We start from the raw sequence: 14862 nt of genomic DNA, 5'->3' as shown, positions 1-14862 counted from the left end.
TAAAAATTATCGGATTTTTCGGAGGTCGTTTGATATAAACGGGCCATTTATTACACGATTATAACCTATTAAATGAATTTTTATAAATAAATAAATAATCATAAAATTTCTGAAAATATTTTTATAAAATTCTCCATGTCTTAATGTATTTTTACAAAAATTTACATAATTTATATATAAGTACATATTTAGTTATGATTAATCAAAGAATTAAATTATAATTGTTTTAACGAAACCGGCAGTTTTGTGTTTAACGGACTGACTGGTATGTCAAAATGTCAAAAGTGGTCAAAGATCATATTTTTGAATGATATTGATAAAAACGAACTTTTTACGAGAATTCCGGTCAATTCGGGTGGATTGTGCGCGTTTTGTATAATCAAACCCGTGTGAAAACGGAAACGAGCCCTGCAATCAAACCAGACACCGAAACTTTAAAATTCTTTCATAAATCAAATTATTTTATCAATCAATATATTTACTTAAGTTTTATATGATCTTACCTAATCCCGAAACGTATAAACGATCAACTGAGCTAGGCTCGGAAAACGGTGAAACTGAACAAAATCCAGTTTTAAACATTTCATAGTATACAACGTCACAATCTAAGACTATGGTCATGTTCTGGGCTTAACGGCTATACCCAGATTATCTATACAGCCCGACTTAGCTTGAACACTGTACTAGTATTAACGATACGATACCGTTTATAGGAATCAGGCTATAAACGAGACATCTGACTATTTGATACGTGATTTCTGTGCGAACTACGATAAGGTGAGTTTCACGACCCCCACTTTCTAAACTGTTTTACGAACTTTTGGGGTGAAAAGCATGTTTACATAAACTGATATACTTGAAAACGTGTGATGATGTGGATTATCTAAGTACTAACACTTGACAAGTCCCCACAAACACAAGTGATTAACTTCGTGCCGGTGACGTGTGGATAGTACTATCGGTTTGACAAACCCAACTAACAGAGCCGGAGGGGTATGCCGGAACATATGTAAACCCAGTTGCACATTGTCATTATACTTTTACATACTGCTATGTGGTGTTAGACATAGTACATACTTGGGGCTAAGTGGCTGTTAAATGCCAACGGGAGTGCATGGGCAGTGGAGGCCATGTGTTTTAGCTCGTTTCGGTTTCACTTGTGGCTTAGTATAATGCATCATACACAGACATATATACATACACACTGTAAACTTTACGAAATCGTGAACTGATTTCATTGATACTCGTGAAACTTGAAACTCACCAACTAGACGTAGTTGACCCGTTTTAACATGCTTTTCAGGTAAAGCAAAAGTGGAATGATTTGCTTACATGCTTGGTCTTAGGAAGAAAGTTGAATAGCTGTGAATAGACGCTGATATAATACTGTATAAGAAGCTCGTAAACCGGTTATGTGTTTTTCTCATCTAGTTTGTAAACTTAGTACCAACCCATGTATTATGATGTAAATTAGTTTATGAATTTCTTTATAAACAATGTTGTTGATACCAGTGTTATCTGTTACATTCCCGTATTACGCTTCCGCAACTACCTAGTCGGGGTGTGACATGTGGTGAGAAACTGTGGTCAGCAGAATTCTCAAAATCTTCATCCATTTGTCAAGGACCAATCAAAACCGGTTCCTGTCGTGTGATGATGATACTCACCTCATGTTTTCAAATGTGAATCCCCGTAAGGTAATTCATGTAAATGAAACACATGGTCAAGTGAAACCAAAGTTTGTGCCAACTGAGCCTATATGCAAGAATGTGAACTCAAATGTAGTTCAAGCTGCTTATCTAAGACGAAAGTCTAAGAAGCCGGTAACTTATTCTCAAGTTGCTGAACAACAGTTGAATTCTGTTCCAGTTAATATTCCAAGAGAAACTCAAAAGGTGCCCAAGACTGAGGCCTGGGCTGCCTTTTCGAACTAATCACTTTTAGTTTGTGTGTAGGGTACATCCAAGACCGTGTCTGGTGAAAACTGGATAATAGATAGTGGATGTTCTCGTCATGTCACTGGAAATTTCGACCTCTTAACAAATGTGAGAAATATTCAAGGGGGTTATGTGGCGTTTGCTGGGAATTCTGGGGGCATGATAACACAGGAAGGTGAGGTTTCAAATGGTCACATTACATTTGAAAAAGTCAATTACTGTGACAAGGTGGACCATAATTTATTGAGTGTGTCGCAAATCTGTGACAAGAAGTACACCACTGTATTTACTGATAAAGAGTGTCTGATTTTGAAACTGGGATATGTGATTCCCGAGGACATGGTTGTCATGCGATCACCTCGATCAAATGATATTTATGTCTTAAATATGAGTTCTAATGTATCAACATCTATCGAAACATGTTTTGTCTCAAAAGCAACCGAGAAAGATTCTATTCTATGGCATCGTAGAATGGGTCACATACATGTTCGTAAGATGAATTATTTAATGACGAATGATTTAGTTGAGGACGTTTCTTTGAAGAACTTTAAATTATCTATCACTGTGTTGCGTGTAAGAAGGGCAAGCAGAAGAAAAAGTCACATCCATCTAAGTTATTGAATTCCATTGATACTCCTCGTGAACGACTTCATATGGATCTTTTTGGTCCTGTGAATCATGCGAGCATTTCTGGAAATTGGTATTGTCTCGTTATTACCGATGATTATTCAAGATACTCATGGGTATTATTTATGAGTTCAAAGGATCAAACACCTGTTCTGGTACAAAACCTAATCACTAAGATCGAATCAATATACAAACAAAAGGTGAGGAGAATTCGAAGTGATAATCGTACTGAATTTAAGAACACTGTATTGGATTTCTTTTGCATTCAAAAAGGAATTCACCGAGAATACAGTGCACCCTATGTACCACAGCAGAACGGTGTTGCTGAAAGGAAGAATAGAACTTTGATTGAAGCCGCAAGAACTATGCTTGCTGATTCTAAGCTTCCTGTCCAATTCTGGAATGTGGCGGTGAATACAGCTTGTTATACGCTTAATTGGGTTCTAACTATGAAACAACTCAAAAAGACAAGTTATGAGCTATTAAACAATCAAAAGCCTAACTTAAAGTACTTGGAACCGTTTGGGTGCCCTTGTACGATGTTGAAGAAGGATGTGGGTAAGTTTGAAGAAAAAACCATTGAAGGATATTTCTTGGGGTATGCATCTCCAAAGAAAAGGATATTTAATGTCACTTCTGGTTGTGTTAAGGAATGCTATCATGTGGACTGTCAAAAGTACACCAAATCTCCTCAAGGGAAAGGTCCCGACTAGATGTTTGATTATGATGGCCTATTTAATTCATTTACTCCATCAACTGAGAACTTAGATGAAGACCTGGTTTGAGCATACTTTGAAGATCATTTGGCAATTCCAATATTTTCAAGTTTTAATAATGTTGAAGCTCCACCCGTTGCTCCAACTGAAGATCCATGTGATGCGTCTCCAGCTACTTTTGATACTGTATCTACTTCTTCTGATGACAATCAAGCTGATGATCTGGTTATTGAACTTGACAGTGATGTTTCATCTCATGAACTTGGTGAACATTACACTAATTTATTTAACAATGTTGTTGTTCCTGAGAATCCCACTCTTCGGATTCATAATTATCATCCACAGGAAAACATCATTGGAGAACTTGATGTGGCGTCCAAACACGTCATCAAGTTGCTTCGTCAAGTGAGAAAAACGTATTGTGTGCTTATGTAGATTTACACTCTTATGGAATTGTCAATGTTGCTATATTTACTTGCTTTCTATCCCAAGTTGAGCCAACGACGCATCGTATGGCACTTCAAGATCCTTCTTGGGTAGAAGCCATGCAAGAAGAATTACAACAATTTGCACGTTTGGGTGTTTGGGATTTAATCGACAAACCCGCTAGAGTCAAGAAAGCTATTCCGACTAAGTGGGTATTTAAATGTAAGAAAGACGATCGAGGGGTGATCGTAAGGAACAAGGCACGATTAGTGGTGCAAGGTTTTCATCAATGAGAGGGTATTGATCACACTGAAGTGTATGCGCCAGTTTCAAGATTGGAGTCTATTAGAATCTTTCTGGCGTATGCTGCCTATAAGAATATTAAGGTCTATAAAATGGATGTTAAAGGTGCTGTTCTCAATGGTGAACTACACGAGGAAGTGTTCATTTTACAGTCTCCTGGGTTTGAAGATCCTGGTTATCCGGACCGAGTTTACCTATTAAATAAGGCTCTATGGTCTACATCAAGCCCCGAGAGGTTGGTATGTCACACTCGCTGACCATCTGACTGATAACGGCTTCAAGCGAGGGACTGCCGACTGCACTTTATTTCATAAGACTGTTGGTGATGATCTTCTCCTTGTTCAGATTTATGTCGACGATATTATTTTTGGATCTACAAATGACACGTTATGTAAGGAGTTCGAGAAGTCAATGCAAACAAAGTTCGAAATGAGCTCGATGGGAGAGATGAATTTCTTTCTAGGGTTGCAAGTTCACTAGTCTGCGAAAGGAATCTTTATTCACCAGACCAAATATATGAACGATGTCTTGAGCCGATTCAAGATATCTGCCGGAAAAATCCCTTCAACTCCTCTCCCCATGGGTCACAATTTATCACCAGATGAATTGGAGGATACAGTTGATCCTACCCTCTATCGTGCTATGGTCGGATCGCTAATGTATCTAACGGCTTCTCGCCCCGACATTATGTTTGCTGTTTGTCTTTGTGCTAGGTTTCAAGCAAGTCCACGAGTGACACATCTAGCCGCGGTCAAGCGAATTTTTCAGTATCTGAGGGGAAATCTAGACATCGGGTTATGGTACCCCAAGGACGATAACTTTGAGCTTACTGCCTTTTCAGACTCGGACTATGGAGGTTGCAAGATCAACTTCAAATCAACCACGGCAGGGTGTCAATTCTTAGGAAACCGGCTTGTTTCCAGGCAGTGTAAGAAGCAGACGACGGTCTCTACTTCAACCGCTGAAGCAGAATATGTTGCAGCCTCGAGTTGCTGTTCCTAGGTTTTGTGAATTCAACAACATATACGCGACTACGGTTTGAAGTTTCTTACTACTCCTATTTTGATTGATAACTCTGCCGCCCTAAGTATAACAAAGAATCCCGTACAACATTCTAAAACAAAACATATCGAAATTCGATACCATTTCATACGGGATTGCTTTGAAAAGAAATTAATCGACCTTGAGAAAGTACATACTGATTTTCAGAAAGCCGATCTATTTACCAAAGCTTTTGACAAACCTCGATTTCATTTTTTGCTTGGTTTAAATGGATTGAAAATCCATGCTGATATCCTGAAACAAGGATAACTATCTTTCTTTTTCGTTTATTTTTATTTGTTTTATTTTTAAAATTTATTTTGTTTTGGGTTTTAGTGGGTTAAAAATAGAAAATACAAAAATATTGTGCTTTTTTGTTTGTATAGATAAAACCCCAAAAACATTAAAAAATTCATTTGAAAATTTTTAAAATTCCAAAAATATTGTGTTTTCATATTTTTTTTAATGTTTTTCTTTAAAATATCTTAAAAAAACAAAAGCATTATAAAACTTTGAAAAAGACAAAAAGATTGTATTTTCTGTTTGTACAGAAAAATCCGAAAATCCAAAAATATTGTGAAGTTTTTATGTTTATAAGAAAATCGAAAAGACAAAAAGATTGTGTTTTAAGTATGTATAGAGAAAAACCAATTTTTTTTTTGCATACGTTCGCTGAAAAGTATGTCAATTACTCAAATTTGAAGGACATGTACTTGTATATGTTTGGTCATGATATTTACTTGTAAATGTTCGGGATAGCCATTCACCTGATAATGGAAAGTAGTTGAGGTGTTCGTTATTCATTTTAGTTTATTTTCTCGCTGAAAATTATGTCGGTTATTTAAGTTTGTGAAGCATGCTTGCATGTCTTGGTCCTATTATTCACTTGTTGAATTGATAGGTTAGCCATTTATTTATAGAATTAATGTGACTGGGGTGATTCAATTTATTTTGTTTTATGCTTCTCAAAATTTTTGAGTTTTTGAAGCAAAAAGAGAAAATTATAGTACATTGATTGTTTTGACCCCAAATACAATAAGAAATACGCTTAAAAGACTGAGTGCTTAATTGCATTGGTGCATTGGTAGGTCTTAAACAAACTGTTAGAGTAAAGAAAGTGATCTAAACCTAAAAAAATGCCAAATTGAAAGAGGTGTTAGTCTCTAGAAAAAATCTCGGTGAGGATGGCAGAAATGTAATAACCTGTCATACTCAAGCCTTATACTTGTTTGATCACCCAAAAATAAAATAAAGCAAATAACAAGCGTTGAGGTTCTGGACACCGTGAGTCTTTATGCGGCTTAATCATCTGGGTATTCATATGCATGAATATTTCATTCGCTTTTAGAGAAAACCCAGAGTCATTAAACTTGATCATTGTTGTACCTCGTACAATCCAAATTACTGACTTGATCAAAATCCGCTGTTAGTCATACATTTGATCCTCCCTTGCGTGCGTCTCAATACCATTAAGAAACGGACCCCAGGGGATACAGTGTATGTAAGCCGACAGATGGACTCGTTCATACTCACTCATAGTAAAGGAAACTCAATGCATTGCTCATAATTCTTTATGAAATTCAAATTTTGATCAGCAATATAATGGTTTAAGTCAAGTTGGGGTGATATGGCAAAAATCAAATTAAGCTTGAACCGAGATTAGAGGCTGATATTTTCAGATATTCTATGCTTTAATTGAACCGTTAATCATATCACAAAAACACTTGAAGGTTTGTTTTAGATTTAGGTAGACAACAATACCAATGACCGACTTAACGCCAGTCACAATATCGCTGAAATATAAAACTGTGATGGAAGGGCAATCTAGTCAATATGATTCTCTGCTCAAACTCGCAAAAAATCCAAAAATATGTACTTCTTTTGAAAAACCATACAAAAACGCAAAATATTTTCCATTCTATGTTTTTCTTTTCGGATATCTCTTTTGTAAATATTATTTTTACGTCAAAAATCTCAAAATATCAAAAAAAAATTACTCTTCAAGTTTACATATTATTTATTTTTTAAGTTAAGTGCTTCAAAGCGTAAAACACGTTAAGGTATTCAACCATCGAGATATGGGTTCGTCGGTGATTTTTTGTTTAAGTTAATTGATTTTATTTGAGTAATATTTAATTTAATTGATTTATTTAAGTTAAAATTAAATAAAATAATTAGTTATCTGTGATTCGTTAAATAATAACGATTTAAGACAATTAATAGCGAATTGAGTTCCAATTCGTTAATCTTATTTTGCTTCCACACTCTGTAACGAATGACTTTTAGTTCGTTAAAATTTTCTAATGAATCACACTCTAATTGGTTAAAACCACGTGTTAACTTAGGATAACGAATCGACTGATTCGTTATTTCAAAATTCAAACAAATATGACGATTCGTACACTGAGAACTGTGCAGTGTCAGATATATATAGGGATTCGTGAAACGATTCGTTTCACACTATTCATTTTCTTCTTCCTTGAATACTGTTACTCTGCTCAAAATTTCAAGAATCTTCGACCTTCGAATTTCAGTGTTTTGCTTGTATTTTTGTGATCCTAAGGTATAGACGATCATACCTTCGTGATTTTCGTCAATTTTTCCACTGGTTTGATAGGTTGATTATATGATTTTGTCACCGAGTTTTGAAAGGTTTTATAAACCAGTATTTACTCGATTTATACCAAATTTTGGCCCACCATATTGATACCATTGTAATTGTAACGTGATTCCGAGATCCTTTGTGATCGTTGATTTGGCTTTATGTTGCAGATTAGAGTTGTATCAATTTCCGATTACATGTTTGACTTTTCTGGTTCATGGTAATTTTGACCTTGACCAATTGAGTCAAATATTAAGCCTGATTGGCCATTCGTTATGCTTGTAACATCGTGAAAATTTCGAAGTTCAAAATGTAAACTTTCCAAAGTTAAGGGACCAAAGTTGCCAAATTTCCAAACCTTAGGGTTTAAAACGAAAATCTGATATCTTGTCCTATCGCGCTACGCGACGGGGCAAAAGAACAAGCCATCCCGTATCGCGATGGGGCTTGGTCAAAGCTTCTAGAAGAGGTCAACAGCGATACGCGATTGCTGTTGAGCCTACGTCATCGCGTACCGCGATGACGTGGCCTGACACGTGTGACACATTTTCACCACGTGTCCACACGTGGCACACCGTCTGCCACGTGTCCCGACACGTGGCAACACGTGGCACATCGTCAGCCACGTGTTAACACGTGGCACACCGTCTGCCACGTGGTGACACGTGGCAGATCTACGCAGTGACTGCGCAAGGCTACGTCGCGCTACGCGACGGGTGCCAAGGAGCCAATCGCATACCGCGATGGGATCCCAGATTTTCCCTATAAATAGCAAGTCCGGGATCTCATTCAAGGCACACAAAAACCAGCTTTCATATCTCTCTCTAACATCTCTCTACATTCCGACAATCATATTAACAATCCGCCTCGATAAACGTGCCATAATCCCTCGATTTGGGTGCCCGATTCCTCGATTTCCTTGTCAATGTTTCCTCGAAGTGCGTGCCACCCTGCACCCACATTCGACCAAGAAAGGTGTTTGTTCTCGAAAATCGTGCCATCAATTTTCGAAGAGTGGTGCTATCGTTGAAGTGCCAAAAGTCGATCGAGAAAGTGAAGCGGCGTCGAAGTGCTGCTCAAAGTTCTTAGGGTTTCCGAAACGCCAACACGTGGCCGCGATAACGTGGCCTGACACGTGTGACACATTTTCACCACGTGTCCACACGTGGCACACCGTCTGCCACGTGTCCGACATGTGGCAACACGTGGCACATCGTCAGCCACGTGTTAACACGTGGCACACCGTCTGCCACGTGGTGACACGTGGCAGATCTACGCAGTGACTGCGCAAGGCTACGTCGCGCTACGCGACGGGTGCTAAGGAGCCAATCGCGTACCGCGATGGGATCCCAGATATTTCCTATAAATAGCAAGTCCGGGATCTCATTCAAGGCACACAAAAACCAGCTTTCATATCTCTCTCTAACATCTCTCTACATTCCCACAATCATATTAACAATCCGCCTCGATAAACGTGCCATAATCCCTCTATTTGCGTGCCCGATTCCTCGATTTCCGTGTCAATGTTTCCTCGAAGTGCGTGCCACCCTCCACCCACATTCGACCAAGAAAGGTGTGTTGTTCTCGAAAAGCGTGCCATCAATTGTCGAAGAGTGGTGCTATCGTTGAAGTGCCAAAAGTCGATCGAGAAAGTGAAGCGGCGTCGAAGTGCTGCTCAAAGTTCTTAGGGTTTCCGAAACGCCAACAAGGTTAGGCATAACGACATAATGAATGTAATATAATATTAAAGGCCTAAGCTTTAAGTCGAGGTTATACACGATACCTCGATAAAAGAAATATAAACATAACAAAGAAAAGAATAAAAGAATGAATTGTAAATAAGTATATATGTGTGTAAGTATATATGTATATTCTTTATTATGAAAGTATTATTTAAGTAATAATGAGTATTCTTAAATAATAAAAGAAAAGAATACGTTTCTTGGAGATGAAGAAACATCGGGTTTTATTTAAACGAAAGATTTATAATTTACTTTTAAACTAAAGGTTTTCAAGTAAAAGAAATACATGAACTAAAGGTTCATTGAGGTTGAGATATAAAATAAGACTAAAGGTCTTAAGCCGGATTGTATATCTGACTAACAAATGTTTATACTCGTACTATAGGTGCGAGATAAAAAGGGAAAGACCCTCGGACGGTGAGTGAAGCCGATCCCAAAGAGAAAAGGTGAATACGCCCCAAACTTTTAAACTTGTTTTCAAAAGAGTCAAACATGTTCTATAAAAATGTTTACAAGGGACTACGTGTCCCTAAAACCATTATAAATAAAAGTATTAACCTAGCCCTCAGGCTGTGGTATATGTGTGTCTGGATACTTACATAGGTGGTACTACGCGATGGGCACATCGCACCACCCTGATCGTAGAACGCTTTCCCGCGGGAAGTACGATCTTTGTGTATATTTACGGGTACTTAACTAAGTCGAACGCTGCGGTGTTTTCTGAGGTGACCTAGAGTAGAGACTTGAATTTATAAATGTGTTATTTAAGTTTGTTATTCCTAAGCCACGTTGGGCCGAGGCATGCGTAGTCTCAAGGGGTAATAAAGTAAAAGAAAATATTTTTGCGTCTGCGTGTTCACCAGCATTCGTTGCTGACGTATTTTATTTACATTTTGCAGGTGAACAAGATTAGCGCTTGGATTATCGAATTGCTATTTATTTATCCGATGGCTCGGATTTTCTTTTGTATAAACTTAAATATATAATGGTGGTTTTGTAATGATAAAACAAGTAATACTTTTATAACTTAAACGGGTATTTTATAATCCCGTCTTTTGTAACATTTACAACTTAAATCCACAAGTTTTATAAGACTTCCGCTAATATAACGTAACTCTGATTTATTTACACTTGTGGTACCAACGTTAAGGGCCACACTCCTAGGCCGTTTTTTGGTGTGTGACAAGCGTTGGTATCAGAGCAATCGATCTTAGCGAATTGGGTATCATAAAACAAGACCAAAGCTTCGATCCAAGTATAGGAAATAATTGTTTATGTGTTTTAGGGATAATATAGGATGGTAACCTTTTCTTTCCCTCCACATTCTAAACCACCTATAATGTATATGTTATTTAAAAGTTGTATGGAAAACTATGTACGCAAAGCCAAGGAAGCAGGAATCGCTGAACCTTATCCCGAGGATAACATGAGTGATGGATACTATGAAGCTTATTTTGACCAAGATGTGAAACACGATTTGACCAAACCTGTGTACTACCCCGGAAGTAGACACTATCCAATAGACGTTCCCGATAGTCCACCAAGACAAGGGATTGAACCACCAAGACACTAGAGCTATCATCCACCGACCATACCTATGTATCAACCCACTGAGGTACCGACGTACCACCCCTCGGAAATTCCCACCTACCAACCACCACAAGTGCCACAGTACTACCCAACCGGATACCTACCAAACCCACATCCGTCCTATGCCTTCCTTTCAAATCGACCAATAAAGGAAGAACCAAGATCCCCATCATCTGATTGGATGCAATGCCACTCTCATCCACGAAGGTGGCTTACTGGAAGCTCCACCATGAACGAAGTCAACTCGCAACCCAACAATGGTGAAGGGCCGTCCCGCAAGCCCAAGATGAGGGTAATGATGCCCTACGAAAGTTTCAAAATGCCTTCAATGGTGAATGAAACTACACAACCCATGGAGGAAGATGAACCGAAAGAAGAAGAGCCCGAAGAAGAAGAGGACCCCGAAGAAGAGGAGGATACTGAGGAAGAGAATGAGGAAGAACCGAAAGAAGAGCATCCCGATAATCCCAATGAAATATCAATGGATGGATCACTCACTTCCCAAAACCCAAGCTAAGGTTCCGTCAATCCGTATGTTCAATATCTGGAGCAACTCAGGAACCAAGCTTCCCACCATTCCAAGGAGAAATTCCCTCGATTTAAGAGCAAGCTGATGAGATCCGAGAACAAAACATGGCTGCTAAGACTTTCTTCTACCTTGCATCCGACATGAATGAGGTCCCGTATCCTGAACCGAGGAATCACTACAAGATGGTGACATTGGGATACCGTGACCCACCTCCACAATATGGATACCCTAACAAGGTCCCGCAATCGTATGAAGAACATTTGGATCGCTCTTTGCACGAAACCGACGATTGGAGGAAGAAGGTAGCCGAGGAAGGAAAGAAAAAGATGAAGATGGGAGAGAAGCTTCTTCATAAGTGTAACAAGCTGACAAGGGTGGTGAGGAAGTTCTTGAAAGATTGAAGATGGTGGCATATGAAGTTGTGTGTGTAATATAAACATGTATGATATGTGTGATATATGTAACAAGAACGTTGAAACATTCTTAAGAATAAAGATAGGATAATATATATATATATATATATATATATATATATATATATATCAATTGATTGATATATATATGTTTGAATGTGTGAAATAAATATATATATATCCTTTGTGATATATATATATAGGAATGTATAATAAAATATTATGTTTAATAGAAGGAAGTTGTTTGAATTTCAGATATAAATCGAAAAGAAAAGAAATATGTCTGAACAAAGTAATAACAATGAGAATGCTCGAAAAGAGCAAGAAATAAGAAAAAAAAAGGGGAAAGACCCCGTGGGTAATCAAGAAGAGGAAATTCCCGAAAAAACATGACTAAAATACAAAAGATGATTAAGGATGCGGTGAGAGAAGAGTCCATGGCTAGGTCTCAATCACAAAATTCGAAACACTCTCGTTCGGTCAATCCTTCCCGAAAATCTGTTTCTAAACCTAGTTCTAGACCTTCACATAGGGAATAAAGTGTTAATGAGTCTAACGCCGATGGAGGAATTAGGCAAGAGTTCAAGAAACTCAAAATTTGTGGGTGTTCATTCAAAGATTTTAAATACTATGGACCGAAAGAGTTCCAGGGTGACAAGGGAGCCATCACAATTGTAAGGTGGCTTGAGGAAATGGAGACGATCGTGATAACAAGCAAATGTACCAATGAGGAGAAGATTTAATATTCTGCGCTCATGTTTAAAGGAGAAGCGCTTGAGTGGTGGAACACGATGTTGATGAGTAAAGGGAGAGAGGCGATGTATAATCTAAGTTGGGATGAGTTCAAGGATTTGTTGATGGGAAAATTTTATCCCATGCATGAAACTAACCAAATCCAAACCAAGTTTCTGAATCTTAAGGTCATAGGGACAAACCTTCGCGAATACAACACAAAGTTTCACGAATATTGCCGACTAGTTCCCCAGCTAGTGAATCCAGAATCTAGCAAGGTTACAAGGTACATTTGGGGACTGTCGCGGAAAATCCGTGACATGGTAAGGGCACACTTACCACAAATCGCCGACTCTGCGATGGAGTTAGCTGGTTATTTGATGGGCGGCATGGTCCGCAACAAGGAGGAGGATAAGAAGGTTGTGTCAACTAATGACCAGAGAAGGACTGGAGGAAACAATCGATTCAAAGGCAAAGGCGTAAATCAAAGCCGATTCAATTCAAACGCCACGCCGTGCAAGACATATAGAAGATATCACAAGGGTCGATGCAATTTCGCTTCGTCCTCAAAAGTGTGTGAAAATTGTCAACGACCGGGTCATGATGCTGCTGACTATTGGAAGAAAAAAATGACTTGCTTCAACTGCAAGGAGATGGGGCACTTGAGTTTTGAATGCCCAAAGAACAAACCCACGACTGGTGGTGCGGGTGGAAGTGGCAAGGATAAGAAAGGAAACGCGCGAGTCTTCTTACTCGACACAAAGAAAGCCACTGACATGCCGGAAACCATTACCGGTACGTTTCTAGTCAACGACACCTATGCTAGAGTTTTATTTGGTTCGGGTGCCAATTTAAGTTTTATAGATTATAAATTTTTTAGTCTATTAAACAAACCTTTAACAAAGCTAGATAAAACTCTTAGCGTCGAGACTGCTAGTGGCGAAATTGTTAAGATCTTCGATGTAACGCCCTGAAATTCGATTGGTAAACTAGGATCGTGAAATCATCGGAAACTATAGACTTTGGGATTCTGGACGATAAGTTCGGAACCCATATCATTGGAAAAATCTGCTTTTATCATTTAAAATGTTTATTTTATAAAACGACATTTACGCCTGAAAAATATTAATTTTTATGCTTTCAAAAAAAATTAAATGTTCTTATTTAAAAAGATTTCAAATAATTATTCGGAAACTGGTTTTATAAAAGTTTTGCTGAAAAAGTTTTAGTTTGTTTAAAAACTTATGAACTCGACTAGTCTTGACCCGTCGGTAGCCTAAACCCGAACCCGAGTCACCCGAGTATTTAAGCGGAAAATCAAGTATTCTTACACCATCTCTTTCATTTCCACCAACACTTCCCACCCAAACACTCTCATTCTAGAGAGAGAAACTAGAGAGAGAAAGTCTTCAAACTTCAAATCCGAGTCCACAAATCTGTTTGTTGTTATTCTTGGTAAGATCTTCTTGAAAATCATCCATTTTCATAACCATTTTCGGCCTCAAATCGAGCAAAAACACCCACTTTCGTTTCTAGAGTTTTCGGGTCAAAAACCGTCTTGTTTTGGTGTCAAAATGCAGGCTTTTGTGTTTAAAATCACTAGGAATCGATAGCCCTTTCAATCCCGAGCATTTCCATGTCAAAAACTTCGATTTTGGGTCAAAAATCTGGAAAATCTGAAAAACCCGTAGGTTTCTCCGTCGCCCAGCTTGAAGGAGTCGAATCAGACTCATTCGATCGAACCAGTCGATCGAATCAGTCCAGTCGATCGAATCAGTCCAGTCGATCGAATCAGTCCAGTCGATCGAATCAGTCCAGTCGATCGAATAGGAAAGCAACCGAATGGTCTCCAACTCATTCGACCGAATGAGTTTCGTATTCGATCGAACGAGTGTCTATTCGATCGAACAAGTTCCATGTTCGACCGAACGAGTTTTTCCAACTGGTTCGACCAAATGTGTTTCTAGTTCGATCGAGCGTGCCACAGATTCGATCGAATGTGTGTCTATTCGATCGAACGTGTTCCTATTCGATCGAATCAAGCCAGAACCAAGCTGTTTCGTCGTTAAAACCCAGTTTTTGCTCGAGGCCGCGTAAGCTCGTTTTCTTAGACTTATAGCACGTTGTTAACCTTATATATATGTTCAACTCTAGGCTAAGGAGATCTATTGTAGCACCATCCTAACCCGAGATCAAGGTGAGTT

The 14862-nt window shown here is 38.4% G+C and overlaps 1 pseudogene; it reads right to left on the bottom strand.

Moving 5' to 3' along the window:
* Positions 1-11154, bottom strand: part of LOC143634709 (putative pentatricopeptide repeat-containing protein At1g68930) — a 28381-nt pseudogene extending 17227 nt beyond the window's left edge.
* Between the last annotated feature and the right edge of the window lie 3708 nt (positions 11155-14862).

Source organism: Bidens hawaiensis, unplaced genomic scaffold (genome assembly GCF_021521415.1).
Source record: "Bidens hawaiensis isolate Kalapana, Puna unplaced genomic scaffold, B.hawaiensis_p1.1 tig00007223_1, whole genome shotgun sequence".
Lineage (NCBI taxonomy): Eukaryota > Viridiplantae > Streptophyta > Magnoliopsida > Asterales > Asteraceae > Bidens > Bidens hawaiensis.
Note: the sequence above shows the minus strand (reverse complement) of the source record. Positions and strands in the feature narration are given on the sequence as shown.